The 22589-nt window shown below is 51.3% G+C and overlaps 2 non-coding genes across 2 annotated transcripts; both read right to left on the bottom strand.

The window, feature by feature from the left end:
• Window positions 1-16480: 16480 nt before the first annotated feature.
• On the bottom strand, window positions 16481-16553 carry TRNAK-CUU (transfer RNA lysine (anticodon CUU)). Its single transcript has one exon. It is a non-coding gene; the product is annotated as a tRNA-Lys (tRNA).
• A 514-nt stretch (window positions 16554-17067) lies between these two features.
• On the bottom strand, window positions 17068-17140 carry TRNAR-CCU (transfer RNA arginine (anticodon CCU)). Its single transcript has one exon. It is a non-coding gene; the product is annotated as a tRNA-Arg (tRNA).
• Between the last annotated feature and the right edge of the window lie 5449 nt (window positions 17141-22589).

Genomic DNA, 22589 nt, shown 5'->3' with positions numbered 1-22589 from the left:
AGCTTCTGGGAGTGCATAATCGCGCGCTTTTAGATGCACTTCTGCGGCCGTCTGGAACGCTCTTCCCTCCGATATTCGGAAGCCATTGGAGCTATACCCTTTTAAATAATGTAGATTGATAAGTAATTTCTTTAGAACTGCTTTTTGTGTTTAGTTTTTCTCCTTGTATGTATGCATGTTAAACTTCTTTCGCACCGTACATAGCCAACCGTGCTCATCGATCCTTCACCCGATTAGCACGGTTGGCTACGTACAGTGCGACAGAAGCTCAACGTACGTACACGCCTACAAAATTGGTGAGATGGATCTGAAGAGATGACAAAAAATGTGTCCCCTTTCGCACGAACCCTAAACTTTTCCGTGTGAGCTCCCAACATACCTCTGTTTTCACAACAGTGATTAAAACCGCTGCCTCTAGGTCTTTCGCTGCGGATTCCGTCTCGAGCGCGCGGGGGGGGGGGCTAGCACAACCGGAATTGCTCCGAGAGCGATGTCTGATTTGTTGTCACGCTGACCGTGAATCACCCTCGCCTGCGCGTCTCGATCTGTCTGTTTGTCCCCCGTCTGTTCACTTGTCACGTCGTCGATTCCAGCGGTCGGCCCCTGCATCTCTCAGTCTGCTCTCTGTCCCTCCTATTCATCGCAACTCCGCATTATTCGTGGCCACGTGTGTGCGCGTGTGTGTACACGGCATTTGCATATCTCCGTGTCCCTGCCTATCACCAAATCCCTAGGGCTGTGCAGCATGGAAGACTGCACCGCGAATGGCGACCGCCAATGCATTAACCTCGGGCGCTGTAGACGGCTGCTCCTGCGTGGCTAATCTCATGTCTGTCAGCGATGCAGCGAACATGCTTTGTCGCTCCAACATTCATTCCCCAACTTCACGCGCCTGCACCGAGCAGTGTGGTGAAGTGTGGCCAATTGCTGAACTTCTTTCGCACCGTACGTAACCAAGCATGCTAATCGGAGGCGTACGGGGCAGGATAACAAACTAAACACAAAAAATCGATTCTAAAGTAATGAGTTTGTCAATCTAGATGATGAATTAAAAGTGCATAGCTCCCAATGGCTTCCTAATATCAGAAGGAAGAGCGTTCCAGACGGCAGCAGAAGGGCATCTGAAAGTGCGCGATGCAGTGACCACCGGATTTGTTCAATGACCAGCCAAAAGCCGCTGCTACGAGGACGACAGGAGTTTGCGTGATGATGGTTTATGATCCTTGACGATATCAGCGAGTTATTGTGGTCCGTTTGTGGCGAGCACTCTGCGTCCTTTCCCATCTCTGTCATTGCGTCTCTCTGACCAACTCTCGATGTTTCTGCGTTGCTTTCTATTTGTCCTTCACGTGATCTGCCTGCGTCTGCGTGTACGCCGCTGCAGCCTCTCCCCCCGTGTCTCAATCCGTCGCTCTGTGCGCCTCTTCACGTCTGTCCTCGTGTCATCATGCGGCACCCTGCCTGCCCGTCGGCCCTCCCTCCTCCAGTCGTCCAACTTCTTTTCAATTGCCACTTGGGAGGTCGTCGGGGTGAATGGACTTGAGGAAGATTTTGCTGGCTGCCCCGGGGTGCAGGAATTCTCTGCTACAACCACGAAGGGCTCAGAGCCGAAGGTTACACTCAGTGCAGGGTGCCACGGTGGCTAGGAGATGTAACTACCTCGCCTGGCATGCAGGAGGTGCGGGGGTTCCATCCCGACCCTGATGCCTGCTGTATGTTTGGAGTTTGCATGTCTCTCTCTCATCATCACGGTGGCTAGGAGATGTTAACTACCTCGCCTGGTACACAGGAGGTCGTGGTGGTTTCGATCCCGACCCTGACGCCTTCTGCTGTATATTTGGAGTTCGTGTGTCTTTCTCTCTGTGGTCTGGTGGATTTTTTTTTCCTTCGGGTCCTCCAGTTTTTCTCTCCACATTTAGAAACAGGCATTTATTTTATTTGGCTGCTCTAAAATTTCCACGTGATAAGCCACTTTGTTGAGCTATCATTTGTGGCCAGGTCGCTTCTGAAAAACAAGTTAATACCTCAGTGGGCTTTGCCTGGTAGGATGGGGATTAGTTGTATTGGTATGCGTTTGGGTGATTTGTTTACCTTTCTTGTACTTTGCACTACTATCGTGTTCTTGTATTATTTGTTGTAACGTTCTTACCCTGTGCCCCTACTGGACATCTGTGAAAAAGAGCTATATAGCTCATCAGATTCCTCCTGCAGTATAAATAAGTGCAGTCTGTTCTCCTATAACGCGGTGCTAGTTGTGGTCCTGAAGAACACCGCGTTATGAAAAAATCGCGTTATAATAACAACGGTTGATTTAATGGAAATTAATGGGTTTAGGGGGTTTAGTTTCGAAAAAACCAACACCACTGACACTTTTCTTTCATAATTACTGCGTTTTATTTTGTTATAATGTAATTCACTAACGAAATGAAAACATGAAAATTAGTGAAAAATGCACGTTTAAATGTGAGTCGCTCAGCGACGGAATACGTAGCCGTGGAGGAGGGTGGAGAGGAAGTGTGTGAAGTGACTCGATTAGCAGCTATTAATGATACAATATTTTTCGTTGAATAAATGTTTGACCATATTTATGAAATGTAAACAAACGTATAAAATGATTAACACTGAGCGCAACAAGATACGATGGCAGCTTTGAGACGAGTAGGGTAAAGCACAGCCCGCGACAACACGTGAGATGCGTGCGCAGGCCGAACAAAGACTGAGTCGCGTGGGTAGCATCTCGAAGCATCCAGCAACATCCCGGTGCCTTGTGTGATGATGCTACACCGAGGCAGCCGTACGACCGCTTATTCCTACTCGCACGACGTCGTTCACTCAATACGCCCCCGTCTGCTCGCTACATCTCATCTCTATAATAGAGGTTGTTTTGGGATAGATTGCATAAATATAAATGTGTCGTTAAACCCGCCACCACCCGACATAGCCAATGAGTAAGGTGTTTCACGTAAACAAAACGTGCCAATTAGTTACTAGTACGCCACTAACCGGTTGTGTGTTGGAGAGTAAACCCACTACAACATTTACAATTCGAGTAACACATTTTGCCGGTAATTACAACAACAACCAGCATCATCAGGCGACAGCCAGAACGGTAAAGAAAGTCTTCCTGCTGTCTCGGTCTTAAATACAGAATCCTCGACGTGGTCTGATGGCTGAACTCTGAAATGTGTTCGGAAACAACAAATTATGTTACAACACCCTGGGCACTACGGCTAAAGCCAAAGGTGGCAGACAGTGAACATTTGTAGATATTACAGAAGTCCTGCAGGTGATTGGGGTCTTTATTATTATTATCATCATTACAGTCCTATGCGTGTTGAGCCACGACTCACGGAAGTCTACAGATGCACTTAATTTTTTTAGGAGGGCCTTGAAATGTTTTCGCAATCGTGGACTCGATGTTGCTTCGTGCAATCTCAATAGCAGTAAAAAATGCAACATTGGGGTGATTGTCCTATACCGGTGAGTTACACGTTGTGTTGTTTTTAGCTCTGGGAAGGTGCAACCGTAGATCCCAGAGGAAACCCACGAAGAACAGGGTGGAAGGGGGGGGGTGATACAAACTCGACAGAGTCAGGAATTCAACCAGAACCTCCTCCTGTGCTGTGGCACGAGAGTGTTACCACCTGCGCCGCACGGCCACCCAAAGCAGAGGGAAGCCATCTGCACTGCACTGCGTCGGTGATGACAAGACGTGGGGCAAGCGACGCGCGGTTTGGTGTGGCGGAGGGGACCTACCGATGTCATCTTGCATCGCGATGTATTGCGGGCGAGCGCAAGGCGATGATGCTCAAGCCATCTCACGGCGCAGGGTACAAAAACAAAACTGCGGTTCAAGTGTAACACGCAAGTGTGTGTGCGTGTGTGTGCCCCTACAGTCTGTTCAGGCTATACGGGGAGATATTTGTCTTGTCTTTGTTGTGTGCGCGATGCACACACTACCGTTTATAAGCAGCGGTGGTGAAGTGGTTAGCGCACTGCGCTCCGAACCCGGTCATCCGAGTTCGATCCCCGCTCACGGCCAACACCGGTGACGATGATCTGAACCGGTCCTTTTGCCTCCCTAGGTCGACCCAGCCTCAAATGAGTACCTGGTTGCGGTGTGTAAACATCGCCACTGGGGAGACAAAGGCGACCAGGCGTGGTGCTGGCCACCCACCCGCTTCGTGTGCCGTGCCGACCTTCATAGGTGCTACTCGCTAACAGCATTTGCCCCAACACTGTTATAGGCTACACGGGGAGTCTTTGTTTTTTTGTGATGCACGTGCATGCGAGTGTTGCGCAAGCGAACGTGCGGATTTACGCCCCTTTTTTGTATTGCACGATGCAGAAACTGGCAAGGCAGCCCCGTCCTCCGCAGCAATGCAAAGTGTCTCGGTGGGTACGCGGTGATGCCGTGATCGCCACTGAACCACACGCGCGCACGTGCTGGGGTCAGGGGTGGCACTCTGCCAAACTGGTCCGTTCCTGTGGGCTGCCCAGTCATTTCTGCAGGGAATTCCCATCCTTGGTGTGTGCCGACGTCTCGAGTCGTCGATGTTCAAACACCGAGTTGCCAGCGTCGTAGTCGGGGGTTGGAGGGTGTGAGAGTACTTGTGTCTCGAAAGAAGGGCCTGGGTTCGATTCCAAACTCAGGTGAAAATAAAACTTTATTAGAGTCACCTGCAAATAAAAAAAAATGCAGTCTTAGAAGTACAAATTGTACAAGTACATAAATTCCTGACGGTTTGTTAATGACAAAACGCAAGCTTGGGGGCAAGGCAGCAAAACAACAACAACAATTGCTCCGTAGCACCAGATACCTCGGGTACCATAAATAATATAAAGTAGACTCAAAAGCCTCTCTCTCTTCCCCCGCAGGCCCTTGTACGCTTTGCCCCAATCACTAGAACTATATTTTGCTTTGTTTTATTTTACCAGAAAAGGCCCCAATGAGCTATGTAGCACTTCTTCATAAGCTACCTTGCCACAAATAATAGCTTCACTCGAAGCGGCTTATCACGTGGAACTTTATAGCAGCTAAATACTCTAAACGCGTGATGTTGTTCCTAAATGTGGAGGGAAAAATCGGAGGACTCGGCGAAGAATCCACGCGACCACGGAGAGAGAGACACGCGAACCCCACATATACAGCAGCAGGCGTCAGGGTCGGGATCGAACCCACGACCTCCTGTATACGAGACGAGGGAGTTAACATCTCATAGCCACCGCGGCGTCCCTGCACTTGTAGCGTTTGTATGTTGTGTTTGTACAAACTAGATTCGAAGCTTTCGTGACTGCAGGAATTACTCTTTGGTTCTTTCGGTAAGGTCACGTAGAAAATAAAATAATAATAGAATACGACGTTTCGGTTGCAACACAAGCAACCATCATCAGGTAAGCATGAATGATACGGAAACAGCATAGACAATAGTCGTATTCGATTATTGTGTTTGTACGTTGTGTTCTGCATGAGGTTTGTCCCCCCCCGGTTTTCAGGTTTCCTCCGATAGCTAAAAACCAACGAAACAATCTCGATAGAATGTAACAGGTAATGGCCAAAAAAGATCCCAATGGTGGAAAGAAAATGTAACCTTATCATCACTCAATTGGGATCGTCCACAGCAGCAGCGTCACGCTTCTCTTCCACAACCACTTGGCAGGATCCTCCTTGAGACTCGGGCTCTCCTTGGTAGTCAACGCGCGTACTGTCTCTCATTTAGTGGCACAATTTGGATATACAACTGTGGAATAAAAACAACGACAACAATCACATTATTATTCGTATGGTCTTGGGAAAATGAGTGAAATGTCGAGGGTTAGGGAGGGTTAATAGATGTGATTGTAATGTGATGTGTATTCCTTTTTGCGGGGGGTGGGTGAAATATACTAAAATTAAAAGTAAATCAATCAAATGTACGTACGTTTAACTTCTTTCCCACCGTACGTCGCCAACCGCGCTAATCGGAGGTGCGCGGGGTGAGGGGGACAACAAACGAAACACAAAAAGCAGTTCTAAAGAAAATGCACTTTTACATCGAGACGTTTTAAAAGTGCACAGCACCAGCGGCTTCCTAATATCGGAAGGAAGAGCGTTGCAGACGCGCGATGCAGGGTACAGAATGTGAACACTGCTGGATTCAAGATTTACTCTCGGCAAACTAAACACGACGTATTTCACAGCTAGTGCACATTGCGGTTCACAATTGTTGCTTGGATTAGGCCACAATTATCTGGTCAAGTTTTGCGTGCCGTAGAACTCTCCACTACCCCACGTCTTTTTGTTAATTGTCGCGTGTGCAACAATTTCGCTCGCCAATTCTCATTGTTCATCAGGTCACCGCCACGTTCAAGAACAATGGAACACAACAGCCACAATGTAGCAATTAAGTCGCGTATCGAATGGGCTAAATGTGGTTGCTACGGTTTGTTTGGCTTTGCTGAGTTTGAGAAGGGTTCTTCACGACACCAATCTGGTCAGATCCGTTACGTAGCATTATTGGCCTCAACCAACAACAACAAACGATTGTGAATCTTTACTCTTCAAAAGTTGACCGCGCGATTTGGACCGCATCCATCGGCGCCAAGCAGCGCACCATGCTACTCTACAGAGTCCCGTCAGCAGGGGCCGTCCAATAATGCATTTGAGGGCCATTCTGGGCCTCCCCTAGGTCGACTCAGCCTCACATGAGTACTGCACCTGGTGCGATGTGACACAAATCGCCACGAGGGAGACAAAGGCGGCCGGGCGTGGTGGTGGCTGGCCTCCCACCCCGGCGTGTGCCACAGTGCCGGCTTTCATATGTTGCTGATAATCGCGAACAGCACTCGTCTCCAAAAGTCTGTTATGGCTCTACGGTGGAGATCTTTGCCTTTGCGTCACAGTTAATTAATTTTAAATCGTCATGTAAAGCTGGGAAATGTGTTAGCGTTTAATCAGGCACGCTTTTAAACAATTGCCGGGGCTTTATACGCCGCATGCACAACGGTGGGTGCGCGCGTTACGCTCCGTCACGGCGTCAATTGGCCGTTGTCTCCAATCCTGAGCACCCGACTGCTTTAAATGGCCCATTGGGAGCCTCCTCGAGGCAGATGGAATTCTCAATATCCATACGTTTTGCCCAGCAGGCGGGAGGTAAGGAAAGAAAAACATTTGTTTTATCTTGGTTGGATGAAGCTTCCAAATCACTCGCCGGGACCCTGCAACACGACGTCAGATTGTCCCTAAGAAGCCCTTGTGTGGAACAAGGTGGCGGCCACACGACTGTGTGGGCTTTTTTATGGTCGTCTTCATCGGCCATGATCAATCCGCTGCTGGATGAAGGTCTCCCCTGCTTCCGCGACCCTGCGATGTTCACGATTCGTCCTTACCCGCCCCCTCCCGCGCCTCTGATTGGCGCGGTTGGCTTTGTACGGTGCGAAAGAAATTCAACATACATATGCTCACACATACCCAAAGACTACTTACACTGAGAGAGACACACAGAGACCCACAGACTCACACAGAGACCCATAGATTACTTAGACTGAGACAGACTCACACAGAGACTCATAGACTACTTACACTGATACAGACACATAGACCCACACAGACCCATAGACTCACAGAGAGACCCATAGACTCACACAGAGACCCATAGACTACTTTGACTGAGACAGACTCACACAGAGACTCATAGACTACTTACACTGATACAGATGTAGAGGTGTTACGGAGGGGGTGTTATAGAGTTGATACGGATGGGAAACAAACACACGGGGCGTGGCTATGTCTATACGCGAGCAGGTGCTTACATCAACGTCCGCGCCGTTTAGCCTGGGGGGCTAATACGGCGCTGGGATCCGCCACGGTCCCACCCCTCAGGGGGGAATTGCTATATAAGGCGGTGAGCCAGAGGGCTCGGGGTTGAGTGTTCAGCTTTAACCAGAGAAGCAAGAAGACCTACTAGATAAGCCCTGGGACTCCCTTGGATTGCTGTCCTTCTCAGGACCGACCAAGGCCAGCCAGTAGCGTGGCCCCAAGAGCCCAGAGCCGATGCTCTTGTAAGAGCCGGTCTGGGAACTCAGGGTGCCGTAATCCCAGCTTAACCAGGGCTGGGTTAGCTAGCCTCCCCTAGCCCGATAGTGGAGGACCTAGGAATAGGCTAGCTGTAACATAGGTTGTCGATCTCCCAGTTAGACGGGTGGAGGGGCCGATACCCCTCCAAGTGTTGTATATCTCGGCCTGTAGATACAACTGTGTTGAATAAATAAGTGTGCCTCCGACTACGTCGTCCAAGCCTCCTTGAACCACACTCCATCTGGCGTACGGCTCGTACCAGGGAACCGGGGGCGGAGGAAACCACGGCCGACTTTGAGCCCGAGATGGCTGAAGGCGACTCCGAGCAGCCAGGGCCAAGTCCACCCACACCGCAACGTCAGGACGGATGGGGGCCGTCGGCTGACGGACTGCGGCTGGCTCATTCACGACTGGCGGAACTACTTTACGCAGCAGCCACCACATTGGAAGAAATTACTCGACTGGGGGCTGGAGGAGCTGCACGGAGCGATGACAGCCGACATGCAGCGCCGGTTCCCGCCATTTCCACGGGGCCCGAATTCGAATTTTCCGCCATGGGTACAGTGAATGCTGAGGGCGGGGCCGGGCTACGTCACGTGACCGACGTTCGGCAAACAGAAGCTGCCACGTCGTCAGGAGCGGCCAGCGCATCACCAACAGAGCGACCGCCGATGCCACACGCCCTTCCCGCCAAAATCATACGGAGTGACGGGAACGACAGAGAGCGATCCTCGACTGCGGACGCCGCGTTACAACAGCGCTTACCACCTCTCAAGGAGTTCGTGGGCGAAGACGGTGACTGGGGTGGCTTCCAAAGACGCTTTCTCGCTCACCAAGAGATGGCACAATGGACGGATGACGAAGCACTCCGCGTGCTGGCGGTGATGCTCGACAGTGATGCCCTCGCTACCCTCACCTCGGCGCCGAGAGCGAAGCGCGCCACGCTGCAGATGGCGCTTCAACTCCTGGCTGCAGTCTATGGACCACCTTCGGACTGCAGGCAGCTGTTCTACGATCGCCAGCGGGGCGCCAAGGAGTCGCCCCTGGCGTACCGTACAGCTCTCCTGGCCCTGGCGAAAACGGCTTTCCCGCGGATGGATGAGGAAGGGGTGGACGCCATGGTGACGGAGAAAATCCTGCTGTTGGCAGACGAGTTGGACATTGTCGTCTTGGCGCAAGACGACACGGAGATGTGTTCCCTGCGGGCCGCGCGACACATCCACGCGAACTTGCTGTCCCAGCGTCGCAAGGCCAGCAAGGCGGCGGCCAGCCATACCGTGGCTGCAACCACCCTCCCATCGGAAGAAATCTGCGCCGTTGATCGCCCGAAGGAGTGGAGATCCGGAGTACGACCAGCTCGGGACGGACCGCGCCGCCAGGATCAGCCCAAGTCATCTGGAGCACTCACGCGCTGCTACAATTGTGGCCTCCGGGGCCATGTGGCTTCAGGATGCCGGGCTCCTCGACAGCGCGGGGCGACGCCTCTGCAGGACGTCGCGCCTCTACCCAAGCTTCACCAGCAAACTCTGGCGAGTCGTGGCACCCCACATGTTTGGCCTACGCACACACCTGTCACACACTCACGCACCGCAACGGACGGGGGTCGTAAATTGCCTGTCGTCGTGCCGAGACGTGCCACTGTGGGGAGTGCATTCCAACCGGGCCAGTGGTCCGAGTTGGCCCATCGCATTGTTGCCGCGTCGTCGGGGTCGTCTGTCGTTGTGGGGCATATTGACGGGGTTGAGGTGCGGATCCTAGTTGATACGGGAGCATCGGCAACTATTGTTTCCGAATTGATTCATAACATTCTCCCCGTTCAAAGCCGTCCCTTGCTCCCCGTTGATGTTCCATGCTACGCTGCTAACGGGGGCTCATTGGGCGTTATTGGACAAATCCGCGCGCAAATTTGTATTGGGGACATCAAATTTTCCGGTCCGATATTGGTCTCCTCCTCGCTGGCGGTTCCGTGCCTGTTGGGGACGGATTTCTTGGCCAAAATGCCGATTCGTATCCTAGTCGACCAGGGTTGCATTGAACTCCCGTCGGGCCGACGTGTTACGTTCCTGCCCTCCCCCTCTACGGGTCGGACGGCATTTGCGACGGTACCGGCGCTGGTTGCGAGGACGGTACGCGTACCGCCGGGAGCTCAGATGCTCGTGCCTCTTAGGCTGCGTCGACCATTTGCTAAGGGGATTGGGGACCAGGGGGTTCTGTTGGGACCATCTAGAGCCGGGGTTAACGGACCTGACTTAATAACGGTCCAGACCATTGTGAAAGGGGATGGGGACCCTTTCATCGCGGTCCTCAATGTGGGATCGCGTACGACTGTGGTTCCTCAAGGGACCGTGCTTGCGCACGCGACGCCGGTACCCTGTGAGGAACCCGTCATTAGTCACGTGAGCACTGCTCCTCCGTCGCAACCACATGCGGACCGTGATGAAGGGTGGCTCGATGCGCTTTGTGCGGGATCATCGGACCTGTCCGACTCACAGCGTAAGAGGCTTCGAATCCTCCTGCGCGAGTTTTCCGACGTTTTTAGTCAACACAAATACGATCTGGGTTGTACTAAACTGCTGCGACACCATATTGACATGGGTGACAGCGCGCCAATACGCCAAAATCCTTTTTGGTTGAGTCCCGCCGAAAAGGACCATGTCAAATCGGCCGTTGATGACATGTTAGCCGCCGATATTATATCCCCTTCTACCAGCCTTTGGGGTGCGCCGATTGTCTTAGTTAAAAAACACGACGGCTCATTGCGCTTTTGTGACGATTTTCGTCGGCTGAACAAAATTTCTGTAGCCGACGCATACCCGCTTCCTCGGATGGATGAATCGCTTGATGCCTTGGCAGGGGCGCGATTCTTCTCCACATTGGATTTGCTTTCAGGATTCTGGCAGCTTCTTCTGGATGACAAATCTAAACCTAAAACTGCTTTCCGTACGCCGCACGGCCTTTTCCAATTCAACCGCTTACCGATGGGGCTCCACTCAGCGCCAGCAACTTTTCAGCGATTAATGGAATTGGTCTTGGCTGGGTTGCAATGGGATTCATGTTTGATTTATTTAGACGATGTCATCGTCTTCAGTAAAACATTCGATGAACACCTCCAGAGGTTGCGTGCGGTTTTCCTCAAAATGCGGGCTGCTAAATTGAAATTCAAACCCCAGAAATGTCATTTGCTACGCGAATCAGTGCGGTATTTGGGCCACATTGTCGGATGCTCAGGTATTGCTACTGATCCCGCCAAAACGCAATGTGTCAGCTCCTGGCCGACTCCCACCTCCGTGGGGGAGGTCAGGAGTTTCGTTGGATTTGCGTCATACTACCGACGCTTTGTCGCTGATTTCGCGACAATTGCAAAGCCCTTACATGCCTTAACATCGAAGGGGGTCAGGTTTCACTGGGGACAGGAGGAGGCTGCTTTTCGCTCCCTCCGGGACGCTCTAGTGGGGGCTCCGCCATTGAATTATCCTGACTTCACAAAACCCTTTTTGCTCGATACAGATGCAAGCAACACGGGCATTGGGGGCGTGCTTTCACAGGTTGTTGACGGCGTAGAACGTGTGGTAGCGTACGGCAGTCGGGTGTTGTCTCCGGCGGAACAAAGATACTGTGTTACCCGTTGGGAACTATTGGCAATCGTTAACTTCATTCAACAGTATCGTCCATATCTGTACGGTCGTCATTTCACCGTCCGCACAGATCATGCGGCACTGCAGTACGCCTTGCGAGTTCAACAGCCATCGGGACAATTGTCTCGATGGTTGGAGATTCTCCAGGATTTCGATTTTGACACTACGTATCGTAAAGGCGTTCGCCACACGAATGCAGATGCTCTGTCACGGTTACCAACCATCTCCGAGTGCGCATGCCTCCTGGGTTCGGGGCGTTGCAGGCCTCCGAATGTGATATCTGATCCGGTCCTTGCGGCCGCCGCTGACGCGCCTTCGACTGCGGGCCCTATTGAGCAACAAGGGAGGGATTTCGATTTAAAGCTTTCGTGACTGCAGGGATTCATCTTCTTGGTCCCTTCTGCGTGACTTTACCGAAAGAACCAAGAAGAAGGGAGGGATTCCTTGCTGGGGTTGTCTGTTGCGGAGTGGGGACGCCTCCAAATGGAGGACACCTCTCTCCTCGCTTTTCGCCGTCGTATCGGGGGAGTTGTGCGGGGGGGGGGGGGGGAAATGTCGACTCGTGGGGGTTGGTCCAGGGTCTTTTGATGCACTGGGACGGGAAATCTCGTCGACACCGGCAGGTGGTGCCTTCCGCATTGAGGGGTAGAGTGGTGTGGGCTGCGCACGAACGACTCCTTCACCTGGGCACTCACAAAACCCTTGCCATGCTCCAGCTGGATTTTTCATGGCCAGGCATGGCAAGGGATGTGGATGATCTTTTAGGTTCATGTACTCAGTGCGCGCAAAGGAAGCCACCAGCGAGGGGATCTAACCCACCGTTACAGTCTATCACAGTTTCCCGGGTTAATGAGCTCGTCGCATTCGATATTCTGGGCCCATTTCCCGCTACACCTAGGGGAAATAGATACCTGTTAACAGGGGTAGAATATTTTACGCGATGGCCTATGGCCTGGCCCCTCGCGAACCAGTCGGCAGCAGCCATCGCGGAGGCCTTTGTCCAGGGCTACGTCCTCGACAAAGGTGCTCCGGAGCGGCTGCTGACCGACCAGCGTAAAACATTTTTGGGAAAACTTCTCCATGAAGTATGCGAGCTCCTGGGAATGAAAAAGATTTGTACCTCCCCATATCATCCGCAAACTGACGGGATGGTGGAGCGTCTGCATCGGACTATCACGTCCATGCTGTCCCAACAGGTCTCCGAATCCCAGACCGATTGGGACCTTCAGATTCCGGGGGTTTTGGCGGCATACAGAATGGCTCCCCATGCTGCGACCGGATTTTCGCCCTTCTTCCTAATGTACGGCCGCGAGCCTAACCCACCTGTTCCGACTCAGCTGCAGATCTCCACGCCGCATGGTAAATCTAAATTGACCGAACATGTTAAATTCAACATCGCTAAATTGACAGAGGCACGGGAGGCGGCCATGCAGAATTCGGAACTCCGCCAGAAGGCTAATGAGAGGCTCAGGCTGGGTCGGGCGCATGTGCTTCAGTGGAAACCGGGTGACAAGGCGTGGTTGCACTGTCCCCAAGTACCACTGGCGACCTCGTCTAAGCTGGTGCGGCCGTGGCGGGGGCCCGTGGAAGTGGTGCAGGTTTTGCGGCCACAATGTGTGCGTGTCAAATGGGGGAAGCGTCGGTGGTTCGTGCACCCCTCCAGATTGAAACCGTTCGTTGCGGCCCATGTTCCTACTTCACACACGCGTGGCCAAACATGTGAGGGGTCCACCGACTCCCGGATTCCGACTTCGCTGCTTTCGCCTGACTTGACACCGACTGTTCCACCTCCAGGTGCACCAGGAGTGACGTGCTCACGACCGCCAACCCCTTCAGGGGGGGTCGGGGGTCGCTCAGCAGCGAAGCCAGACACTCTCACACCCGGACTGTTGACACCCGCCACTGGGCAAGCCGGGGCTGCCCCTTGTGACGGGCCCGCCGCAAGAACGCACGCCAAAACGCACAGACTTTTGTGAGGTCGGCCGTTGGGGGGCCCTTGCGGGGGGGCGTCCTGGGTACTTGTATATTTGTTGGTTTTACGGGATGGGGTATTCATTCGGGGGGGGGGGGGGGTTGCGTCGGGTTGTTTTTGTTGTTGTTATTGTTGTTATTGTTGAAAGTGAGGCACACACGGATTTGGGGGGCATGCATCTTTAGTGTGATTTTGTTGCAGCCGGGATGGCTGCGGGCTGTACATGGGGGGGGGGTGATGTAGAGGTGTTACGGAGGGGGTGTTATAGAGTTGATACGGATGGGAAACAAACACACTGGGCGTGGCTATGTCTGTACGCGAGCAGGTGCTTACATCAACGTCCGCGCCGTTTAGCCTGGGGGGCTAATATGGCGCTGGGATCCCCACGGCCCCACCCCTCAGGGGGGAATTGCTATATAAGGCGGTGAGCCAGAGGGCTCAGGGTTGAGTGTTCAGCTTTAACCAGAGAAGCAAGAAGACCTGCTAGATAAGCCCTGGGACTCCCTTGGATCGCTGTCCTTCTCAGGACCGACCAAGGCCAGCCAGTGGCGTGGCCCCAAGAGCCCAGAGCCGATGCTCTTGTAAGAGCCGGTCTGGGAACTCAGGGTGCCGTAATCCCAGCTTAACCAGGGCTGGGTTAGCTAGCCTCCCCTAGCCCGATAGTGGAGGACCTAGGAATAGGCTAGCTGTAACATAGGTTGTCGATCTCCCAGTTAGACGGGTGGAGGGGCCGATACCCCTCCAAGTGTTGTATATCTCGGCCTGTAGATACAACTGTGTTGAATAAATAAGTGTGCCTCCGACTACGTCGTCCAAGCCTCCTTGAACCACACTACACATACACTCAGACCCACACAGACCCATAGACTCACACAGAGACCCATAGACTCACACAGAGACCCACAGACTACTCACACTAAGGCCCATAGTTTGTTGTCCTCCCCCCGCACCTCCGATTAGAACGATTGGCTACGTACGGTGCAAAAGAAGTTCAACCAACAGTGCACATACAGAGCACCCGAGAGACGCATGCACACCAGCTGAGTTCATCACTCAATATCCTCGGTGGACATCCTCTACTCGTAGGCCAAGTACCAACTGCTGCTGTGTGGGTAGAGTCGCGGGCTCCTCAGGAATCCCCCTCAGACCATGAAGGAGGCCTTGTGAGCTGGAGAAGTAAGGCGAGATGTTGACTACCTCGCCTGGTATGCAGGAGGTCGTGAGTTCAATCCCGACCCTGACGCCTGCTGCTGTATAGTTGGAGTTTGCGTGTCTGTCTCCCCGTGGCCGTGTAGATTTGTCTCCGGGTTCCTCCGATTTTTCCTTTCGCATTTCGAATCAACGTCACACGCTTCGAGTGATTTGGCTGCTGCTAACACGTTCCTTCGGAGTGGGCAGGTAGGAACTTGGTTGGACAGCGCGGCGTTCAGGGGGGGGGGGCAGTTGGATGAGTGGGCATGTTTACCCTTCCCCCCCCACCCTCCCCGACATCGTCAACCAATTGCGGTGTAGCTCGGTGTTCGGTGGGGAGGTGCATGGGTGGGCGAAATTCCGGATATGCACGACAGACAGACAGACAAATAATCCCTGGTGGGCATTGTGGAACCTGTTGTTCCTAACTGTATAACACTCTAGGTAACTAAGACTCACACACACATACACTCACTCTCACACTCTCAGACTCACACACACACTCTCAGACTCACACTCACACTCTCAGACTCACACACAGATACACTCACTCTCACACTCTCAGACTCACACACACACACTCATACTCTCAGACTCACACATACACTCACCCTCACACTCTCAGACTCACACTCACTCTCACACTCTCAGACTCACACACACTCACTCTCAGACTCACACACACTCACTCTCAGACTCACACACACATACACTCACTCTCAGACTCACACACACACACTCACACTCTCAGACTCACACACACACACACACACTCTCAGACTCACACACACTCACGCTCACACTCTCAGACTCACACACACACTCTCAGACTCGCATACACACTCACTCTCAGACTCACACACACACACTCACACTCTCAGACTCACACACACATACACTCACTCTCACACTCTCAGACTCACACACACACAGACTCACACAGATGCACTCACTCTCACACTCTCAGACTCACACACACACACACACTCTCACACTCACATACACTCACTCTCACACTCTCAGACTCACAAACACACACTCACCCTCACACTCTCAGACTCACACTCACTCTCACACTCTCAGACTCACACACACTCACTCTCAGACTCACACACTCACTCTCAGACTCACACACACTCACTCTCAGACTCTCACTCTCACACTCTCAGACTCACACACACATACACTCACTCTCAGACTCACACACACACACTCACACTCTCAGACTCACACACACACACACACTCTCAGACTCACACACACTCACGCTCACACTCTCAGACTCACACACACACTCTCAGACTCACATACACACTCACTCTCAGACTCACACACTCTCTCACACTCTCAGACTCACACACACATACACTCACTCTCACACTCTCAGACTCACACACACACAGACTCACACAGATGCACTCACTCTCACACTCTCAGACTCACACACACACACACTCTCACACTCACATACACTCACTCTCACACTCTCAGACTCACAAACACACACTCACCCTCACACTCTCAGACTCACACACACTCACTCTCAAACTCAAACTCTCAGACTCACACACACATACACTCACTCTCAGACTCTTCACCTTACAAAATGTACATTTGTTGCTCAGCTACCCCAGGTAGGACTCAAACCCACAATCCCTGGCGTAAGAGGCCAGTGCCTTATCCATTAGGCCACTGGGGTTACATGTAGCATGATGAAAATCTGGCTCATGTACAAAATTCATAAATCAACTGACAATAATAATAAACAAAATTATGTTTTTTCCCCTTTCGTCCCCTCTGTTTTATCCATGTTGATAATTGTCACCAATGTCCACTGATTTAAAACTATCTTCTCTTGGCACAGTGCCATTTTGGCTTTTCATTATCATTCTCTTTGTTTTTTTCGGTAAAGTCACGTAGGTAAAACAATAAAATAAAATAAATGAAAACAACTAAATAAAATCACGACGTGAAGGCACAGTTATTTTGCTGTGCCTTTTTACACCTGATGAGGGAGGCTTGTGTTGCCACCGAAACGTCGTGATTAAATTTAGTTGTTTTAATTTATTTTATTGTTTTACCGACGTGACTTTGCCGAAAAAAACAAAGAGTATGAATCCTTGCAGTCACGAAAGCTTAAAATCTAGAATTTTCATTATCAGATTCGTACACTTGACATCTTGATTTTACAAAATGAACAGCTTTTTCTCAGCAACCCCAGGTGGGACTCGAACCCACAATCCCTGGCTTAGGAGGCCAGTGTCTTATCCATTAGGCCACTGGGGCTACATGTAACATGATGAAAACCTGGCTTATGTACAGACTTCTTAAATAAACTTACAATAATTATAGAAATGGATATGTATTTTCCCCTTTTATTCTCTGCTTTATCAATGTTGATAATTATCACCAAAGTACACTGATTTCAAACTCTCTTCTGAATGCATAGTGGCATTATGTTTTACATTCTGTTTCTTTCGGTAAAGTCACGTAGATGAAAAAAAAATCACGTTTCGGAAGCAACACAAGCTTCCGTCATCAGGTGGAACAGCCACAGCAAAATTACTGTAGTGAATAGAGAGAGCTATTTGTGACAAGCGATTATATAGGGTAAAAGGGGGGGAGGAGCCAGGGAGGAGGGATGCGGGGGGGGGGGGCCGTGCGGAGTCGGGGGCTGGGGGGGAGTTAAGCTGAGATAAGCTGATTAATGACGTCATTTTAGGACGCAGGGGTGACCAGTGTGTGGACTTGGGGCAGAATCTAAGCCGATTAATTTTATGAATGGAGCCACCCTTCCCCAGTTCCATTTTGTGAATGAAACATCGCCCGTCTCCTCGCGGCGGTTCTCCTCCCCCCACCACTAACCCCCCTCTACCAACCCAAACCCAGCGCTCCCATTGGTTGGCGCCCCCGAGCCAATGGGAGGGCTCTGGTGGGGCGGGGCCATATACGACAGACAGACAAATAATCCCTGGTGGGCAGTGTGGAACTGTTGTTCCTACTTGTATAAATGTCCACGTGACGATGATGATAAGCCACTTCGTGGAGCTATCATTTGTGATGGCCAGGTCGCTTTTGAAAAAGAGCTGCTACATAGCTCAGTGGGGTCTTATCTGGTAAAATAAAACATAGTTCTCGTGATGGGGGCAAAGTGCACAAGGCCTGGGAAGGAAGAGAGAGAGAGCCTTTGGATTCTCCTTGAGATTATGTATGGTACCCAAGGCATCTGGTGATACAGAGCAATTGTTGTTGTTTTGCTGCCTTAATGCCAAGCGTTGCATTTAGGGAGTTGACAAACCAGCAGGAATTGATGTAGTTGTGCAATTTCTACTTGTAGGCTGCAGATTACTTGCTCAGGTTTCTCGACCTTGCTCTCATGTGTTTTATCGCAGTTGTCTTGTACAGCGAGGTGAGATACAGTTTTGCATTAACGACGCTCTATATAAATGTATGAAATATATTCCATCGTGTTTTTGTTGTTTCGTTTGTTGATATAACTTGTTAACCCGCATCCTACTTGACATCTGTGAAAAAAATACTTTCATACTTTCATAGCTCATCGGATTCCTCCAGAATAAACAAAGACTCCGATTCTCGATCTCTTAGGCAGGGTGGCGCAGTGGTAACACTTCTCGCGACAAAAAGGGCCTGGGTTCGATTCCCAACTCAGGCTCCTCTCTCTGTGGAGTTTGTGTGTTCTCTCTATATCCCATGTTCTGCGTGGGGTTCCTCCGGTTTCCTCCGATAGATACATACAACAGACACACATACAATGTCACCGGCGTTGGCCAACCATCTCAATGCTGAAAAATTACCCTGCAAATGACTCAATGGGGACTACACACAGAAGCAGCAGCATCGCCCCCTTGGTGTGCCAGCTTGTAAGTACCCTCCTGACAATTAGTCTTGAGACTCAGCAAGACTCTCCTGGGCAAACAAGCGTGGTAATAACAATAGTCGTAATCATCCCAAAATCACCAGATCAAACGTAGAGTCCCTAGCGTCTATAGTCAAGGCAATTAAGCAGAGAGTTTGTTTGGCAACAGCAGATGTAAAATAAAAAAGACGGACACACACATTTTGGGAACAGAGGAATATCAATTTCGAATATCGTGCATCCTAGGAACACGCTGGCAACTTCAAGTCCCCGTGGATTGATGGCATGCACCAAGATACCAGTGTTGGTCGTGGTGCCATCTCGACAGGGAGAGACGCATCGCAGCGGAGACACGCGCGCAGGCGCACACAGGCTGAAGACAAATACTGTGGAGTCAACGGCGGGTCTGCTCACAGCACACAGCACACCACTCCCATCAATGCCACGCGTGCGTGTCACGCGACCACCACACGGCCACACGTTCAGCTCCGTGGAGCTTGTGGCCTCAACCATCGCACGGCCACACGTTCAGCTCTGTGTTGCTTGTGGTTGAGACAAGGCTGAGAGCATATATAAAATATTTTTTTGTTGTGTGTGTGTGACATCAACGATCACCAATCCCTGCAGTCTTGCCTTTCATTCGACAGCTGTATTTCAATAATTTCTAGTCAATGTGCATGCCTTTGCATGGGGATATAATAAAAAATAATAATCAATGATAATAAGCCTTGAGAGATGCTGCTTGTAGATGGGCGGTGGTGCCTGGAGGCTGCTGCTGTTTGCCGCGTGTGCGTGTGCAGCAGTGGGAGAGAGAACGTTCCAGACGGCCGCCGCCGAGTGGCGGCTGCAGCGAAACGCCGCTCAGCTGAGGCAGCACGGTCCGCCCCCGGTAGTGTGGGTCGAGCGAACCGACTTTTAGACGCAGCTGCTGCTCCGTAGGAAGCGGCTCCGGTCAGCGGAGCGAGAAGGGTGGGGAGATGTAAATGGCTGGAGACGTTGAAAGAGTGCTCGGGAGTGGCACAGGGTGGAAATAAAGAAAGTATTGGTGGAGTGTTATGTACCAGATCTCTTTGACCGCCATGGTGTTTCAAAGTCAGTTGACGCCCGGGTAGCGGTGGACGCTGTGAGGGCGCAGGGTCTGCCAGGGAGTATTGGCTGCACGCACCTGCAGAGAGTCCCAGCGGTTTCCCCTGTTGCGAGAAGGAAGCTCATTCTCTAAGCCACAATGGCCAAAACACCCGTCTTCTCGCTATATTTCACCTCTCTAGAACAGGGGTTGTTTTGGGTTAGATGGAGTAAAAATAAATGTTGTGTCGTTAAACCCGCCACCACCCGACACAGCCAAATGAGTGAGGTTTGTCACGTGAACAAGTCGTGCCGATTAGTAACTCGTTCAGGCGACAACTCTGGCTGTCGCCTGATGAGGCTGGTTATTGTAATTACCGGCGAAATGTCACGGTACTCGAATTGTAAATGTTGTAGTGGGTTTACTCTCCAACACATCGGTGTGCTAAACTAGTAACTAATTGCCACGTTTTATTTACGTGACAAACCTTACAAATTGGCTGTGGCGGGTGTACCGACACATTTATATTTACGCGAACTAACCCCCAATACACCTCTTTTATGGACAATATTGGTCGCGAAAGCCCTGGACTGCTACTCCGTGTTAAACCCACCACATCTCTGTCTCGTGTACACATCTCTTCTGTCATCGCACTCGGAGTTCATGAATTCGAAGTGAAGGCCCAAAAGTATGGGTACAGCGCCAACACTGACCAGAGCGCTTTGCTGTGTCCCGGGGTCGGCGGCGGTGGGACTGCACGGTGGGCCTAGCTGCCGAATGATATCTGGACTAACCCTTCACCAAACCGCGCCGACTATTATTACAGCTACTACTACTCGGCTTTTTTACCCAGGAGAGCCTCGCTGAGTCGAAATTTTCGCAGTCGGGGTGATGTTTCCGTGCGTAATCTAAATAGAGTAATTTCAGGTGGGTTTTTTTGCATTTGGATGTTTGGCCAAAACCCATCGAACAAAGACGGCGGTCACCGCATCGTCCCGCGGCACTTTCAGATGCACTTCTGCGGCCGTCTGGAACGCCTCTTCCTTCCGATACTAGGAAGCCACAGGGGAACTGTGTACTTTTAAATCGTCATCTAGATTGACACACTCATTTTCTTTAGAACTGCTTTTTGTGTTCAGTTTTTTGTCCTTCCCCCGCACCTCCGATTAGCAAGGTTGGCTACATATGGTACAAAAGACGTTCAACATACATACATACATATTCCTCCTTCACATATCTGTTCCTCCACGTAAAAAAATTAAGTATTAGACAACCTATCAATAAGACGAGCTTCTGGTAGCGCATCAACGTGCGCTGTCAGATGCGCTTCTGCGGCCATCTGAAATGCTCTTCCGATATTAGGAAGCGATTGGAGCTTTGTACTTTTAAATCGTCATCTAGATTGACTAACTCCTTTCCTTTAGAAAATATTTTTTGCGTTTAGTTTGTGGTCCCCCCCCCCGCACCTTCGATGTCGCGAAGTACGGTGCGAAATAAGTTCAACATTCGTACGTGGTTCAATTGATACCCCCCAAGACCGACGCACGCCACAGGGGAGGGCCTTCATCCAGCAGTGGATCGACGCAGACCCGTAAACTGTTGTTGCCGTGCCGTCCTGGATCCTCACCCATGAGGGCGTGGTGTACCGGCAGCAGTCGCGACTTCACTGGCCACAAACCTGCGGTCGCCTTCAGCTCACGAGCTACTTTCGTCACCACCGCAGCCCTCGGGACCACCGCAGCCCTCAAGCACGTGGGAGAGCGCACGGCTCTAAAATCAAGGCAGAATTGAGTCGTTGCAAATGAGCAAACCCGTTAAGGACGCTTGTTGAAATTTGTATTTTCAACGTTGTCGAGTGCCGCTTATGTCAAACGTGTGCAGTGTTCATGGCAATTTCATTATCGACAAGACTCAGTGCAGACGAGGGCCAAGCGCTTACGAATGCAGCCGTGCGTGCGTCGTGGGGAGCGGTGGTGCAGTAGTGGTCAGAGCGCTGCGCTACGGACCCGGCGACCCGAGTTCGATTTCCGCTCACGGCCAACACCGGTGACGATTATCTGTACCGGTCCCTGGGCCTCCCCTAGGTCGACTCAGCCTCAAATGAGTACCTGGTGCGGTGTGTAAACATCGCTACGAGGGAGACAAAGGCGGCCGGGCGTGGTGATGGCCACCCACCCCCTCGTGTGTCGTGCCGGCCTTCATAGGTGCTCGCTAACAGCACTTGCACCTACAATCTGTTAAGGCTGCAGGGGAATATTTGTCTTTGTGTGTCTGTGTGTCGGTAAATCGTGATAATTAATAATTCAGGCGTGGTGATGCTAATTGGCGATAAGTGACGCTTACGTTGTTGCAGTTGAGTGCCCGTTGATAATGATAATGATGATGGTTATGGATGTGTTTTAGGTGTTAAGTGGTGATTATTGAACCGGGTTATTAATTAGCATTAAGAGCGCTTCCCGATTAGCGGCGCACACGGAATGAGATGACAAAAAAACTGCAATGGCTTGAGATTAAAAAAATCCTTGCGCCGTGGTTCAACTAAACTTTGAGAACGAAAATCAGCAAAACAACCGCGTTCGTGCCACCGAAGAGAAAGAATTTGGAGGAATCGCATAACCGCCCAATGATAAACGTATAGCCCGTTCAATTAACGCGAGTGGGTTGTCAGTCTTTCTCAAAAACACGGCGCTTACGATTTGCTTCGACCGAGAACTTGGGGAGACGGCCGCGTCAATCTCTCAACCGAGGCCAATTCCGCTTTCTTACACAAGTCGAGAGGATGTCGGAGAGGT

Source organism: Lampetra planeri, chromosome 1 (genome assembly GCF_965212315.1).
Source record: "Lampetra planeri chromosome 1, kcLamPlan1.2.h2, whole genome shotgun sequence".
Classification (NCBI taxonomy): domain Eukaryota; kingdom Metazoa; phylum Chordata; class Hyperoartia; order Petromyzontiformes; family Petromyzontidae; genus Lampetra; species Lampetra planeri.
This window is presented reverse-complemented; position numbering and strand designations above follow the sequence as displayed.